A 16,200-nucleotide genomic window follows, 5' to 3' on the forward strand; every position below is an offset into this window, starting at 1 on the left:
CAGCTCTGGGCTCTGCCCTGGCCACGGTGCATGCCATGGAGCTGATGGGATTGGGAAAACCCCAATCCCTTCTTTTTAAAAAAATTAAAAATTTAATAGTAATCAAATGGTTATAAAAGAGCCATATAACTAGAGTAATAATGATTTGGACAGTTTGGATTAGGACAACATGACACAATAAGAACAAAGACTTACAGACAGTCTGGTACCTTTTCTGGGCAGCACAGCCCGAGCAAGGACCCAGTTAACAGAGGGTTAACCCTTAAAAGCCACAGCCTGGTGCACATTTACACACCTCGTTTAACAGAGGGTTAACCCTTAAAAGCCACAGCCTGGTGCACATTCACACACCCCATCCCTGGTGCATCAATTCCAGTCACACACAGGATTCTGTCTGGGCAGGGTCAGCTCCTTCCTCTGGATCCTGACGGCGTCTGCAGGGCTGAGTGAGGCAGGAAGAAATTCGTTTTTTCTGATAATGGAGCAATAAATTCTATTTTTCTGAACGATTGAGGTGTCCTGTGGCTGCTATCTCAGTGCAAGTCCTTTCTTTAAAAAAGTATCTTACATATAACAAAATGCTAAAATAGAAACTGTGCTAACTTAAACTATATTTAACACACAGCCTAAGAGAATTAACACAGCACAACTTTCTAACACAACACATACCATACTCGTTGGAATATTTGTGAAAAGCCAATCATAAAACAGGCATTTTTCACAGGATGATGGTACCTTTTAGAAAGGAAGGAAGTTTTAAACTGGAGATGTTTAACTTCTCTCACCTGGGTGTGTTTTACTGATGTGGTGGGTGAGTGACAGGAAGGAGGTGGAGCAGGGTGAGGAGCTCAGGGGTGATGAACACTGTCCTGAGCCTTTCAGGAATATTGAGTTGCTCTCCAGGTGTGCCTGGCTGGGGTTCTGGTGTGACTCGGGACCCTCTGAGCCCCTCCCTGGGGTTTGCTGGGCTGTGGCTGCCCTGCAGGGCTCTGGAAATGCAGTGTACACCTGCACTGTGCCCTTGGGCTTTCTGCTCAGGAATGCTGAGATTGTCACTGCAATCAACACAGATTTTGGGACAAGAACAATAAGAGACAGTGATACTACTTCCCTTTATTTTGCACCTCTTGGGAAGATGGACTTCCTGCACTAATTACAAGGGATCAGAGCTGCTGTGAGGCCCAGGGCACCTCAAACCATCTCAGCATCCTTGCCCATGGCAGTGATTCACTACAGAGTACTGTACTGACCTTACATTTTATTTCCAATTCGTTACATCTCTGTTCCAAAAGAATTTTTTTTCACTATGCCAGGAGTATGTTGCTATTTCAAACTTCACTTTAAAGCATATTAATTTGGAAAACACATCTGAGGCACAAATCTAATAAGTGAAACATTTTATTTACTGATGTTTCTAATACCTAGGTAACTCCACGAATTGCGTGGGCTTTTTCCACCCCATTTAAAAAGAAATTGCATCTGGGTCAGGCTAAGAGCTGAGGAGATTTTAGCCCAGCTGGTGTATTGTGGTTCTTGTTTGTTTTCCCTCTGCAAAGTAATAAGTGAGGAATCATCTTGAGAATTGCTGAAACCGTTTCCTATATGATACCATGAATTTAAAAAAAAAGTGAAGCTGTGTCTTGCTTGGTTATAAATCCTGACATGAATAAAAGAGAAACAAAACTCATCTGCAGTGTTATCGCTTGCCTCAAGCAGCAGGAGAGTGATTTTCCCCTTAATAAAGAAATTGCTTGTTTACAAATAATAAAGACAGAAGACACTTCACGTTATAATGGGAATGGTTGCTAAACTGATATTCTTTAAATATGAAAATCTAGTTTTAAGAACAGGAATTGAGAATCTCCAGAATTCTCTCTGGACGATCAAAGGCTTATTTAAATTCCAGTTGTTTGAAATGCATTGCAATTTGTAAACCTGCCATGTGAATTTGCACTTCTATTGAAAATATCAAAGTCACCTCCCAGGGCTCTGCAGGTGATAATGTATTTCTTTCAGATGGGCAAACTAAGGCATGGAATAATTAATTTGTTGTTCCAGGTCACTTAGCTTAGGCCCAAACCATAGCAGAAAGGTCCTAAATGTCCAGGATACAGCAGAAATCTGTAAACAAACAGCTCCTGACATTCTCTGCTTTGAAACCATGTGCAAACTTCTTGAGATCTTGGGGAAGAAAAATAATAATTCTGCATTTCCATAATGACATTTTGAATGGGTGCTTTATTGTTTTTCCCTTTTCTTTCTCTTTCTTTCCTTGACCAAGAGCAGAAGCAGAGTTAGGATGGGCTTAGCCAGAGAGGCTGTTAATTCCAGAGCAGGAATTAACCCATTAAGTGCCTTGTGCTGCAGCTGCCATCCCCCTGTGCCTCCTCTGTGAGGGTCAGTGCCTGGCTTCCTCTGCAGTGCATCTTGTGGTTCATTCTGCACAGAATCTTTATTTATTGCTGCCATCAAACAGGCACAGAAATACATTTATAATAATAGATTTACACCACAGTTACACAAATGTTTAAATGAGTTAGGCACTGGTCTTCAGACAATTGCTGTTGCTTAGCAGTCAAAAATTGGGTTTTTCATTTTTTGAACAGTCCAGCACAGATCAGACCAAGCCCAAAACCTGTGTTAGCCTCACATGCACTCCTCTTGCAGGAGCAGCTGTGGTGTGCTCACTGGGCTCCACACTCCTGGCCATGCTCTGACTGGGAAAACTTTGGTTTCATTTAAGTCACTGGTTCGTTTTCATCAGTGCAGCACTCAGCAGTAAATAAGCAGAAAATGAACGAGGGGAAAATAAACCATACATATATATGTAAACATATTTTTTAACCATACATATTATTATATTTTAGTTGTACATATTGCTTTTATTTTTTTTGTTGTTGTTGTTGATGTATTCTCTTCAGTGTTTTACCACCTTCACTGATCTGCTCCAGCTCTGGCCACCCCTTTATATGAAATTATTCCTCCTCTGGCAGGTCAGTGCTGCTCCATCCTCTCTGGTGTTCAGGGCTGGAGGCAGGGGTTTGTTCTTGCTCCCTGCACACCCTCTCTGGGCAGGGGAAAAGGTTGCCCCTCATTTTCAAGTCCTTCCTTTCATGTGGAAAATGCATTTCCACAGTTGGTGCTCTGTTGAATTTCTGTGGTGCTGCCTGAAGGTCGAGCAGCACAGCCTGCTCCAGAATTGTTGGGAATTCTCAGTAAAAAAGGGTGATTTTTTTTTTTTTCTACTGTTTTATACAAACAAACCAGATAAATATGGGCAGGGGGGAAAAAGCAAACCAGATCTGAAATCTTGTTACTTCTAATTCTTTCCCCAAAATCTGTAGCCTGGTACTGATCCAGCCCATGTGAGAAGTTCATGCACTGCCTAGAGAAATAGACATAATTGTTTCATTAATTTCAAGATTATAATTAAGTCTTCTTCAGTGTTTTCAATCCTTTTCTCACAATGTCTCCATGAATAAAACATCTCCCAATGGTATATTGTCTATTTTTTAAACATCCTTCTGGATTCCTCTCGAAACTCATTCTAAATAAAGATACCATCTTGAGCAGTACAGCAGGTCAATTTGCTTTTTACAAATTAGGATTTCTGCTATTAATTGGACAGTTTCTAAAGTATGGCGAATCAAGGATTCATAATTGTGTCTTAAAAGACTTGTACAAATACATGAATGAATTTTTCATGCATCCTTGATTTGTTCAAATGTGCTCGTTCCTCAGCGGAGAGAGAAGAATGGGAGCCATGCTAAAAAAGGCCTTAATTTGTGGGCAGAGGAGTGAGGGAAGGCTTGAAAGGCATTCATGAAGTTGGAGGGGGATGTTCAGGTGAGAGGGAGAGAGCCTGGCTGGATTCTGTGGGGTTGGAGAGGGGAGGGCTCCTCAGGAGTGAGAATGTCAGAGGTGGGAAGGGAAGCAGAGAGAGAATGGCTGGGGCAGGGGGGTGCAGGGGAGAGAAGGGGGCAGAGGAGCAGAGAGCACTCAGGAGCTGCTGGGAAGAGCCACCTTTGGTGCTCATCAAGCCCAGATTCAGCAGAGGAAGGGCCCCAGGCTGAAGAGCCCTGGGCAGGGCTGGGGGTGCTTGGCCAGGGAGCAGAGCCCAGCCTGGCCGGGCTGGGCTGGCACAGGGGGCAGCAGGAAACTCCTGCCAGGAGAGAAATTCCCATGGGAAAAATAAAAAATCCCGTGCTGAGGATCACAGCTGGGTGCTCTGCAGCTTTGGGAGGCTGTGGGGCCAAAGCCTTGCTCTCTGCACACGTGTGTAACCTGTGTTTTCATGGTGCAGCTCTTTCTCCTTGGCTGCCTGCATGTGACCCCAAGTTCATCCTCAGGGGCTCAGGCACTTGCTGCCCACCCATTCCTGGCTGTTGGTTTCCTGTTTATGTTGTTCATGTTTGGTTTTTTGGCTTTTTTTTAAACTATGTAAATATAATTCTAAGAAGGATCTTGCTTTGCCATTCCAGAAGTCAGATTTGTATTTACAATTGCCTGAAAAAGCTTCAATTTCACAGTAACTGTGTGGACAATCTCAACACTTATTTTTAACTCAAAAGAAGACAACTGATCAATAATACATGTTTGCTCTGTTTGTTATTGGAAGGTTGAAAAAACCAGAAGTCTGCTTGTGCATATAAAGTACAGCATCATCATTAAATAAAGAGCAGTTTATTCCTTTGGCTTTCCCCTTTATAATACACATCAGTACCAAAAGCAGGGGAAGACTTTTGTTTTCTTTTAGAGAAAACACTTTTGCTTCATTATTAATGGTGATTCAGATTCAAGCTGTGGGATCTTTCACAGACTTTGAATCAAGATGCTGTTGAAAGTGTCACTTTCTGTTGTAATGATTTTTGTTTCATTTCTGTTTTGTAAGGCCACTAGCTGCAAACAAAAAAAAAAGGCAAATAACTTTGTTTTCTTGGTTTTAATAACAAATGCCTTAGGAGCTCTGAAGCAGTGGATACAGATATCTAAAAGAAGAAATCCTGCAGGGTGGGTAGCCTGAGTGTGTTTTTAGAACTCATAGTGTGTGTTTTACTGTTCCAGTGGACCTGGGACTCGCTTTACCCAGCAGCCACAGCTCACAGAGCCTGCTGGAATTAAATAATCTCTGAAAACTTTGTCAAAATTAATTTACCGATTCCAAAATTGTACTGGGACATGAAGTACTGGCAGGCAGGCAGATGGAGAATGTCATTGCTTAATTGGCATTTCCTCTGGAAACAACACTTAAAATAACACAAGACTGTGTGTATTTATTGGATCAGAGCAAACCTGGGTCTGCTGCAGCGTGCTGTGGGTGGCAAAGAGGAATGCAAGGCTGAAATGCACTGCAGCAATGTTTCTCCATCGTATTTTTTAATTCCAGAAACTTTAGGCTCCAGGATTTCCTGAGTTAGAGGTTTTGCATTTGTATTTGAGAGCCCTCGATGGAGAACACACAGAGGGAAAGAGGCAGCTGAGCCCACAGAAGCTTTTTAGCAGCTGCACAATTGGGTGTTGAAGTTCTTAATAAAATACTTTATTTAAAGGTGTGTGAAGAATCAAACAGTTCAGTTATTTTGAACAAGACTGCCTGACTGGTTTGAATTCATTTAAAGCTCTTACTGCTCTGACAAGTAAGAGGAAGAAATTCCACATAAGGACCAGATTTTAGATGGAAGTTGGGAGATTTGTAATAAAAGGAGATTTTGTGGAGCACTCTTATTGTAGATGGTACTTCATGATAAAATCCTTGTGATGCTGGGGGTTCATTTTCTCTTTATTTCAAGTTTATGCTGGAACTTGGGTGCTTTACCCACCCTTCCCTGGAGGAGGTGCTTTGAACCTGGCTGTAAATGGGGTGCAGGTGCTGGCAGAGGGAGCTGCTTTCCCTTCAGCTGCTCTCTGGGTGAGTGTGCCCCGTGCTGCACTCTGCACAGCTCCAGGGAGGGCACTTTTAGCTGGTGGTGGACAAAGTCACATTAAACAATACCTGCTCAAAAGCCCTACCCCGAGGTACTTGGGTTTGGGTCTGTATGGGCATTAAAAGAAAACAGCAAGCCAGAAATCACCTGCTTGTATTTGTTAAAAGGAATTTAAATCCACACCTGAAATGTGACAGTGGTCATCGTGGGGACAAACATACCTTCAGCCATGTGATTTTTATTGAGCATCCCTCAGGGAAGGAGACAGGCAAAGAAACATTCCAACCTTCTGAATTCTCACAGGGCCAAACCCCCTTGTTGGGATTCTGGTCCTTTGTGCCATGGAAGAGCTGGAAACAGCACCCCAGGCAGGCCTGTTCCCCTTTACCTTTTGCTGGGCAGGTGTTTGAGGGGTCCTGCAGTGAGTGGGACCCTTCAGAAAGTGCTTTTACCTGGGGGGGGTTTGGGGTGTGATGGAGCAATGCTCTGCTGAAATCTCTCCTCTCCTGGTGAGTAGAAGTCTGCAAGTTTTGATTCTTACCCACCTCCCTTGCTACCAGGAAGACTCTATTCATAAGTTATTTATTAATGTAAAAAAAAAAAAAAAGAAAAAAATCTGGTGCTTGCAATTTTTAGAAATGGTCTTTTTCATTTTCATTACAAGTTTCATTTAGGAGACAAGCACTGTGAAGGCTTCAGATTTTAATTAAATCATGTCCATTTTCACCAATTTGTCTTAAGTACAAGGGAAATATGAACTGAGATTAGTGTTGCATGAAGAGAGAAATCCATCTCGAGTTGCTGAGCTTTCTAGGAGTTAAATTTTTCCTCACATAAATCTGGCTATTCTTGCTAAAGCTAATTATTCACTTGTCCACGGTGCTCAGATGCTATGAAATGGACATGATAGACTGCAGTTACTTAATGTGGATGGGGACAGCCAAAAAATGTGCATTTAAGAATTCTCAGGCCACTTCTAATTTATTGTAATACTTGCCAAAGCATGAGAGATGCTTTCAAAGTTCCAAAAAAAGGGCAGCTCAGTACTCCAGGGAGTGTACAACAAGTTACCTGTGTGAAGGGCAGAGATATTTAATGGGAAATGTTCCAGGCTCTCTGGGATGTGGGAGAACCAAGGTCTCCCCACAGCTGGATTTCCCTACAGACAGAAAAAAATAACATTTTTCCTTAAGAAAAACTTTTCTTTTGATGAATAACGCTCTTTTTTTTTTTTTTTGTGATGACATGCAGATGATGACTTAAAAAAAAAAAATCAAGGTTCAAATGTAAGCACTGTTAAGTGTCCCTGATATAATTAATATTCTTTATATTAGTCAGGGTTTGATGTCAGCCTTGCAAAAAGAGGCAGAGAGGTTATGGCAAAGTCTCTTAAGGTTGGCAAAGTCTTTTCCTTTGGTAAGGAAGAAGTAAAAGTGAGTGCTGGAAGTGCTGATGGGAGCCCAGGAACCAGGGGATGTGCTGCTCTTCAGCTCAGATTTTTCTGCTGAAGATTGCAGCCTTTAATTGCTGCTGCTCAGAACAGCAGACTTTGCAGTAGGCAGTGCTAGGAAATGGCAGATCATCATAGACAAGTTTTCATTATCAAAAAATCTCTTCAAGGTAAATGCTGCAGTATTAGTCTTCACATTGCCATACTTTCCCAAATGACTGCATTCATCTGATTTCCTGACTGGTGGTGTGACAGAAAACTATAAAAGGGAGATCTGTCCAAGTGAGATGGGTGCTTAACAACTCGAGTCTGAACTTCTCCAGAGGCACCTCTGGCAGCTGAGCTCTTTGGGTCCAGTGGCAAGGCAGACCCCAGTGCCTGAGGGGTGCAGACACCAGGGCAGGGCAGGGATTGTTTGCACTTACATGAAATGTAAATCCTGAAAGCAGCAAGGAGAAAAAATTGAAAAAAAAAAAATAGAATAGAGATGACTTAATGTTGTATTTTAGGATCAAAAATATCTTAAGAGTGAATTTCAGCAAATAATGAAACTGATTCCAAAAGGGAAATGATGAAAGCCTCAGCTCATTACAGCTGAGCTAAACAGGCCAATGCACTCTAATAAGAATTCCTGCATCCTCTCCTGACAGGCAGGCTCCTGACATGATAGCTCTTTGATGTTTTCCATTTTTCTGATTCCAGAAATGCATTCACAAAGTGAAATCTGTTTCCATTAGAAACAGTCAGTTTGTGGGGGGCATGCTGGTGTAACATCAGGTAGTGGGAGAAGAGAATATCCAAGAGGACAAACTGAAATCTGTGGGTTTGTACAAGCTATAAATGCTTTGGTGAGCTCATTAAATTATTTCAGCGTTGCAGAATTTTTCAGACTTTCTGGATGTTGGTTTTTTTACTGTGTTAACTCCTTGCTTTTCCTTGCCCTGCTGCAATCCCAGTGGGCTTTGGTGAGCAGGGAGACCTGCTGTCATTAGAGCAATCTGGCAGGCAATTTTAAGATGCTGAACACCTCCAGGACCTTTAAAAAGGAAAGCTGCACACAGATTTCCTTTTATTCAATAATTAGGAGCTCTGGGGTGGAGGTAAATCTGTGCAGTTTCTTTTATATTCCTGTTGGCTTCTCGGCCATGGACACTCCCAGGGGGTTGAGTCTTCAGCTGATGGAGATTCTTTAGAGAAGTTGAATGAGAAGTTTGAGCTGAACGTGGCTCTGGAACCACTGACTTGGAGATGCTGCTTCTGCAAGGCATTCCTGCAGGAATGCTGGCTTATTCCTTGGGGGCTGCCTCGGCAGGTGACAGCAGCTGTGGGTTTGGGGTGGCCCTGACGAGAGGAGGGTCCCCGTGTCCCCCTGGAGGGGGGTTAGAGGTGTTTCTTGCTCATCCCCAGTGGCTGTTGCAGTCAGGCTGAATTCCCAGTGCCTGTCCCTGAGACTCTGCTCCCTGTCTGTGGCACCCAGGGGACAGCAGGGGCTGGGCTGGTGACACCAGCAGGGACAGGGATGGCCCCCCTGGGGCTGTCACTGAGACAAGGAGGTGCTGCCATCACACCTGAGTCGATTACACAGAGATACCTTAAAGCTCAGTTATCTTGCTTGTTATCTCTGTAGTAATTTTCTTTTTTCCTTAGGAAGACTGGAGTTGTGTTTGTCAGGGCTTAAAAACGTCGTTCAGCCCCAAAGGTGTGGGGGGCTCTTCCTCTTGCCATGGCTGAGGTACCCTGGTACCCCACTGCTGTTCTGTGAACATGATTTCAGTTTGAAGCTCTCTACTCTTATTTGACCTCTTATTAACAAAGAACAACTTTGGAAAAGCAAAGACACACAAATAACTTTTGTATTCCCAAACAGACCAAAGGACCAAAGGTGTGGTGGGGTTGCTAAAGGTCTCAGCACGTGGGTTGCAGTGTTTAAATCAGCATTTCCACTTTGCAAAGCTTTCTCACTCCTTTCCAGCCTGGGCTTGTCACAATAGGCAAATTCTGTGCATAAATTACAATCAAAAAGTGAAATGTGAAATACAGCTTCTGTTTGTGCTGGGTGCACAGAGTGTTGAATTCTTTTTAATGAAAAAAATTTATCAGTGTCTCTGGAATATGAGACAGATCATCTTGAATTTTGGTGCTAACTCTTTTCCTTATGGGAATTTCACCTGCACAAGAGAAACAAAGAAATCGTTAAGGCTTTGGGGAAGAGTAATTTTAATTGCCAAAAATACCATTAAAAAAAGGCATCACAGTGTTTCTTGCTTTAGAGTAGATGAAGAATATTTTAAATTATTAATACAAAATATTTTTGTTTGTGTTTTACAAAGAAATAGTACCAGGATTTGCATCTTTGTTCTTTCCCTTTTAGCATGCTCAAAGTCAAATGAAATTTGGAGACATGATCAAATTAAGCCTGGATTTTTATTTTATTCTTTTTTCCAGCTTTGTTGTTTAAAAATAATTTAGGTTATAAAATCAGTTAACCTGAAAATAAAATTTATTAAATACTATTTTTTTTCCTTTGGGACTGTATAATTTCTAAGGAGTTTCAACTCTGTAACTTTTGCTTACATGCTCTCATATATGGGTTTTTTTCATGCATTCACTGGTTGGGAGCTGCTTTAGTGATTATATTGCTATTAGCAGCAGAGGTTTTTTAAGTAGTGCAAAATCAAATATTTAAGCTGTTGTCAATCTGTAAAGGGAGGATTTTAAGCAAGGATCCCCTTGAAATGGAAGCTTGTAACCTCCCAGTGCTTTGTGCATCAGGAGACTCTGGCAAGACTTAAATCCTCTAAAACAACTGGAGGGAGCCTCTCATAATTCCAAATAATCTTATTGCAGCAGCCAGTCTGTGCCCCGAGGCTGTGAGCCTGCAGCTCTGGGTGGGAAGGAAGTGCCCAGGGGCAGGAGTGCCAGGGAACAGCCCAGGCCAGAAAGGTTCTGTGCTCCACACCAGCTCCTCCTGAGCTGTTTGTGAGCTCCACACCAGCTCCTCTTGTGTTATCTGTGCTCCACATCATCTCCTCCTGTGCTCTTTGTGTGCTCCACATCACCTCCTCCTGAGCTGTGTGTGAGCTCCACATCATCTCCTCTTGTGTTATTTGTGCTCCACATCATCTCCTCTTGTGGTATTTGTGCACCACACCAGCTCCTCTTGTGTTATTTGTGCACCACATCATCTCCTCTTGTGTTATTTGTGAGCTCCACATCATCTCCTCTTGTGTTATTTGTGCTCCACACCAGCTCCTCTTGTGTTATTTGTGCACCACATCATCTCCTCTTGTGTTATTTGTGCTCCACACCATCTCCTCCTGTGCTGTTTGTGTGTTTCACACCAGCTCCTCCTGAGCTCTTTGTGAGCTCCACATCATCTCTTCTTGTGTTATTTGTGCTCCACACCAGCTCCTCCTGTGTTATTTGTGTGCTCCACCTCATCTCCTCTTGTGCTCTTTGTGTGCTCCACACCAGATCCTCCTGCCCTGTTTGTGTGCTCCACATCACCTCCTCCTGAGCTATATGTGAGCTCCACATCATCTCCTCTTGTGGTATTTGTGCACCACACCAGCTCCTCTTGTGTTATTTGTGCTCCACATCATCTCCTCTTGTGTTATTTATCTGTGTGCTCCACATCACCTCCTCCTGAACTGTTTGTGAGCTCCACATCATCTCCTCTTGTGCTGTTTGTGTGCTCCACACCAGCTCCTCCTGCCCTGTTTGTGAGCTCCACATCATCTCTTCTTGTGTTATTTGTGCTCCACATCATCTCCTCTTGTGCTATTTTTTTGTGTACTCCACACCAGCTCCTCCTGTGTTATTTATCTCTGTGCTCCACATCATCTCCTCTTGTGCTGTTTGTGTTTCACACCAGCTCCTCTTTGTGTGCTCCACATCATCTCTTCTTGTGCCATTTATTCATGTGCTCCACATCACCTCCTCCTGAGCTGTTTGTGAGCTTCACATCATCTCCTCTTGTGTTATTTGTGAGCTCCACATCATCTCCTCTTGTGTTATTTGTGCTCCACACCAGCTCCTCCTGTGCTGTTTGTGAGTTCCATACCAGCTCCTCTTGTGCTATTTTTTTGTGTGCTCCACACCAGCTCCTCCTGTGTTATTTATCTGTGTGCTCCACATCATCTCCTCTTGTGCTCTTTGTGTGCTCCACACCAGCTCCTCCTGCCCTGTTTGTGTGCTCCACACCATCTCCTCTCGTGTTTCCAGCTGGACAAGGTGAGGGCCAGAAGCTCAGGGTGGCTCTGAGGTGAGCTCTCACTGCTTTTGCAGACTGGGTCTGTTGGAGGTAGGAGCAGATCTGACTTTTGGTGAGTACAGTGCTCAGTCCCTCGGGCCAGTTTTAACTCAAAACTCTTAATTTCAGTTGTTCCTTGTGGGCTGTTTGCCATGCTAACCCACTGGAGAGGGGCAAAGAAGGGAAACAGAGAGCAAACAAACCCAGGGGCCCAAGTGATGCTCACCTGCAGCCCTGGCAGCAGGGAGCAGGAGAGGCTGGACAGCAGAATGCTCTGCCTTGGGCCCTTGGGGGCTTGAGTGCCAGCCAGGAAAACAGGGGGGAGAGTCAGGGAACAATGGCACCAATTTCCAGCTGCTGTCCTGGTTGGGGTTTTGGCTTGGTTTTTTTTGTTTGGTTTTTTGTTGGGTTGTTTTTTGTTATTGTTGTTTGTTTTTAATCTTGTTTTGGAGGGATAAAGAGAGAGCTCACCACTTTAGGACTGGCAGGAGTGTTTCAGACATCTGCAAAAAGCATTTGTGTTTCCTTCCCCTGAGCTGAGTGCAGAGAGCTGCCCTGGGCTCCCACAGGGGCTGTGCAAGCCATTATAAATTGCTTGACTAAAAGAAGGGTACTCTGCTCATGTTCTGCTGCTGCCTAAGGCTCCTCTATTAAAACATCCTGTTCACTGGATCACATTCCATTCCTTAATTTTTATTAATAAATAAGCATGGCTGTGCTGTTATTTGCATGCTTCTGGGTAGGTTCTTCTCCCCTTAGTTTTAGAGAGATGGAAGGGCAAATGAAAATGTGTGTATTGTGAGAAGAGTGAAGAAAGGGAGCAATAGAGAGATGCTAAATATTCATAATAAATTATGTAGGAAAGGAAATGTAAGGCATCACTAATTTCAATGCCTGAAATTACATCTTGGGTTGGAAAGGACCTTAAAGATCACCTTGTTCCAGACCCCCTGCCATGGCAGGGACCCCTCCCACTGCCCCAGGTGCTCCCAGCCCTGTCCAGCCTGGCCCTGGGCACTGCCAGGGATGCAGGGGCAGCCCCAGCTGCTCTGGGCACCTGTGCCAGGGCCTGCCCACCCATTCCCAATTCCCAATACCCCATCCAGCCCTGCCCTCTGGCACTGGGAGCCATCCCCTGTGCCCTGTCCCTGCATGTTCTTTAAACCCTTCTGTAAAAACCTTTCTGCAGACACAGAGCATGGGCAGCAGTTTTCTCCCAGGTCAGAATTTGTTCCCAATTTCTCTTCTCTGACCCTTTTCTGCACTCTGTGCTCTGCATGCTCCCTCCTGTGCCCAGTTCACTTGGGTTTCCTGTGGAGGAAGATGCTCCAGAGGTGTTACAGAGGCAGTAAAGTAAATTCTGCTTTGGCTTACCAGTAGGAGTGGATGGGTTTTGTTCCTGTCACGTGTGGCTTTCAAGCCTTTATTTGTAATTGTGCAGTGGACAGGTCCCTGCTGAATTACATTTCCATCACTGATGACCTCCTTATTCTCCACAGTGATGTTTTGTCCAACCCACACAAGATTGCTGTTTCATTTGTGAGCTCTCTAACTGCAGCCTGTGTGGAGAGCACATTTTTAGAGCAGCGTGTGATAAACTAACTGATAATGAAAGAACCTTGATCTAAATACAAAACCAAACCTGCTGGAGCTCTCAAAAGGAAGAGGTTAATGGGTGCCAAGGCAGAAATGGACTGGAGAGTGTAATTCACTTGTACCAGGTTGGATCTCTTTGATCAGGCTGAGTAATGACTGGAGGCACTTGCCCTGTCCCTATCGTTATAATATGCAATAAAATGAAATGCTGAGGATTTTCTACATTAGCTGAGGGATTATAATTGAGCATTTGCTTGCAGATTCATGGCCTGGTGCTTATTTCAGAGAAGTAAATAAATAGGAGAGTTGGTTTTATTTTAAGAGTTGAGGTGTACATAAAATGAAGTGTCAGCTTGTACAAAACTCCTTCAGCTTCATCTGAAACTCTGAAGGACTGCTGCCAGCTGCTTGGAGCTATGGAAAAGGAGGAGCACCCTGAAAAATTCTCAAATTTAAGTTATATATATTGCTAAGAAAAAAAAGCTGACTTGAGTAGTGGGCTGTTTTTCAAGAAAACAGAACTTTCCATAACTCTCCTTGAGAATCGTGAGAATTTATTTAAGATGAGGAATTAGGTGCTGAGCTTTTAATATCTAATTTTCATAAACATGTCACTGAACATGTCCATAAAAAACCCCCAAGCAACTGTTACCCACTTCATCTTCCACCAGGGGAAAAAGTTCCTGTCACTCTGTCTCAGAGATAGTTACTTATTTGGAATTTTGTTTTCAATTTGGTTAGCAAAACAGTTTGGAATGGCATGCACTGGTATTTCACTGACACCAATATATTTCAGAAATCCCTAAAAAAGGGAGCTTGGGGATGAACTGAGAGAAAATCCTGAATGTCTCAAGCCAGCTTAATGCTTTTGTCTGTATGTCAGTGATGGAGAGCCTTCCTTTAGGTCTGATCTTACTCAGAGCGTGGAGTAAATGGATTAAAAGTGAATTACTCATATCGAAGCAGAATCTTCAGCAAACACCATAAGAAATGCATATTTACTATTTGCAGAGAACCACTTCTCCCTTGTTTTTATTTACAACCTCCACATCACTAATTTAAAAACCAGAAAGCAGCTCCCCTACATGGTGTGTAGGATGCAGGTTTGTTACTTGGGCAGGAGATCAGACTGCTGTCCACATCCACGGGTGCTGAAGTGTTTGTGCAGTGATACCCCCAGTGCTGCTGCCTGCTGTACATTTTATCTGTGTCAGGACAGGAGCAGTAAATAACACCAGCCTTGGGTTCCCTGGCCAGCCCTTCTTGCACTCTGAAGGAAGAAGTGGCTGCCTGTGCAGAAAAGCTGTCCCTGTGCCTTCCCCAGCTGGTGGCCTGGCTCCCAGTGCTCCTGCCAGATTGTGTCTTTCCTGGCAGAGGCACCCCAAGAAGGGAAACCACTGAATGCCCTTGTTGTGCACAGAGCTTCTCCTTTTAGTCCCAGTCTGACAGCAGGGTGGGTGTGCTCCAGCACAGGGCAGGGCTGGAAGGGCTGGGAGGGGATTGCACACAGAGCTGCCAGGGGCATGAGCCTGGACAGGGACCAGCAGAGATGATGGGGATGTTGTTGAGATGATGGGGACATGTTTGAGATGATGGGGACGTGGTTGAGATGATGGGGATGTGGTTGAGATGATGGGGACATTGTTGAGATGATGGGGACATGGCTGAGATGATGGGAACATGGCTGAGATGATGGGGACGTTGATGATGGGGACGTGGCTGAGATGATGGGGACGTGGCTGAGATGATGGGGACGTGGTTGAGATGATGGGGACGTGGTTGAGATGATGGGGACGTGGTTGAGATGATGGGGACGTGGCTGAGATGATGGGGACGTGGTTGAGATGATGGGGACGTGGCTGAGATGATGGGGACGTGGCTGAGATGATGGGGACATGGCTGAGATGATGGGGACATTGATGATGGGGACATGGCTGAGATGATGGGGACATGGCTGAGATGATGGGGACGTGGTTGAGATGATGGGAACGTTGATGATGGGGACGTTGAGGTGATGGGGACATGGCTGAGATGATGGGGACATGGCTGAGATGATGGGGACGTGGCTGAGATGATGGGAACATGGCTGAGATGATGGGGACGTTGATGATGGGGACGTGGCTGAGATGATGGGGACGTGGCTGAGATGATGGGGACATGGCTGAGATGATGGGGACGTGGTTGAGATGATGGGGACGTGGTTGAGATGATGGGGACGTTGTTGATGGGGACATGGCTGAGATGATGGGGACGTTGTTGAGATGATGGGGACGTTGATGATGGGGACGTGGCTGAGATGATGGGGACGTGGCTGAGATGATGGGGACATTTTTGTTCCTCTTCATTCAGGAAACTTGAACCCCTTTTCTTGTTAAGTTTTCTTAAAGTTTTCTTGTTAATTGTCTGGGATTCTTGTGTGCAGGACTTATTTCAAAGCCTGTGAACTGAGGAGAGGAGGCTGCAGGACAGATCATGTGAAGGAAACTCGCTTTGCCAAAGAACCTTCCCTGAATTTCTTCACATAGATTAATGCCCATCCTTCCCCTTGAATTAAGGTCAGTTTATATTAAGCTGATTTGGGCAGTTCTTCAGCTGTAGATATTTTGCTTGTAAACTTCAGAGAGTGCCAAAAATAATATTTCTAAGCATTATAACCTGCATCATACAGGAATTATACCCACTTTATATAAAAGCTAAGTATCTCCTAAGATAGTTCTGGTGGTGTCAGCAAGAAGCCACTGCAGCAAGATTTGGAGTCCCCAAGCAGGATTAGGATCCAAACTCTACTTTTGGTGTAGAGTTCTCTCCTTGGCAGCTGAGCAGGACTCTGTTTCCCTCCCTGATTGATCAGCAATACAGGAGCTGCAGTGGGGACCACCACAGGGTTTAAATCCTGATTTTCGTCAGAGGACTGAGGCACTGCTGGGGAGTGATGGCAAAACCATCATTTCATAACCCAAGTTCAACTTCAGCCACAT

The 16,200-nt window shown here is 44.2% G+C and overlaps 1 long non-coding RNA gene across 2 annotated transcripts in view; it reads left to right on the top strand.

Moving 5' to 3' along the window:
* The window catches only part of LOC132333946 (uncharacterized), a 285,058-nt gene that overhangs the window by 13,265 nt on the left and 255,593 nt on the right, over positions 1-16,200 (top strand). The window contains exon 2 of one of the 2 annotated variants that reach the window (XR_009488306.1): positions 15,645-15,777. The exons of the other annotated variant lie outside the window; for it this stretch is intronic. This is a non-coding gene — a long non-coding RNA (uncharacterized LOC132333946). The remainder of the gene's footprint in view (positions 1-15,644; positions 15,778-16,200) is intronic. 2 annotated transcript variants of the gene reach the window in all.

Source organism: Haemorhous mexicanus, chromosome 14 (genome assembly GCF_027477595.1).
Source record: "Haemorhous mexicanus isolate bHaeMex1 chromosome 14, bHaeMex1.pri, whole genome shotgun sequence".
In the NCBI taxonomy this organism is placed as follows: domain Eukaryota; kingdom Metazoa; phylum Chordata; class Aves; order Passeriformes; family Fringillidae; genus Haemorhous; species Haemorhous mexicanus.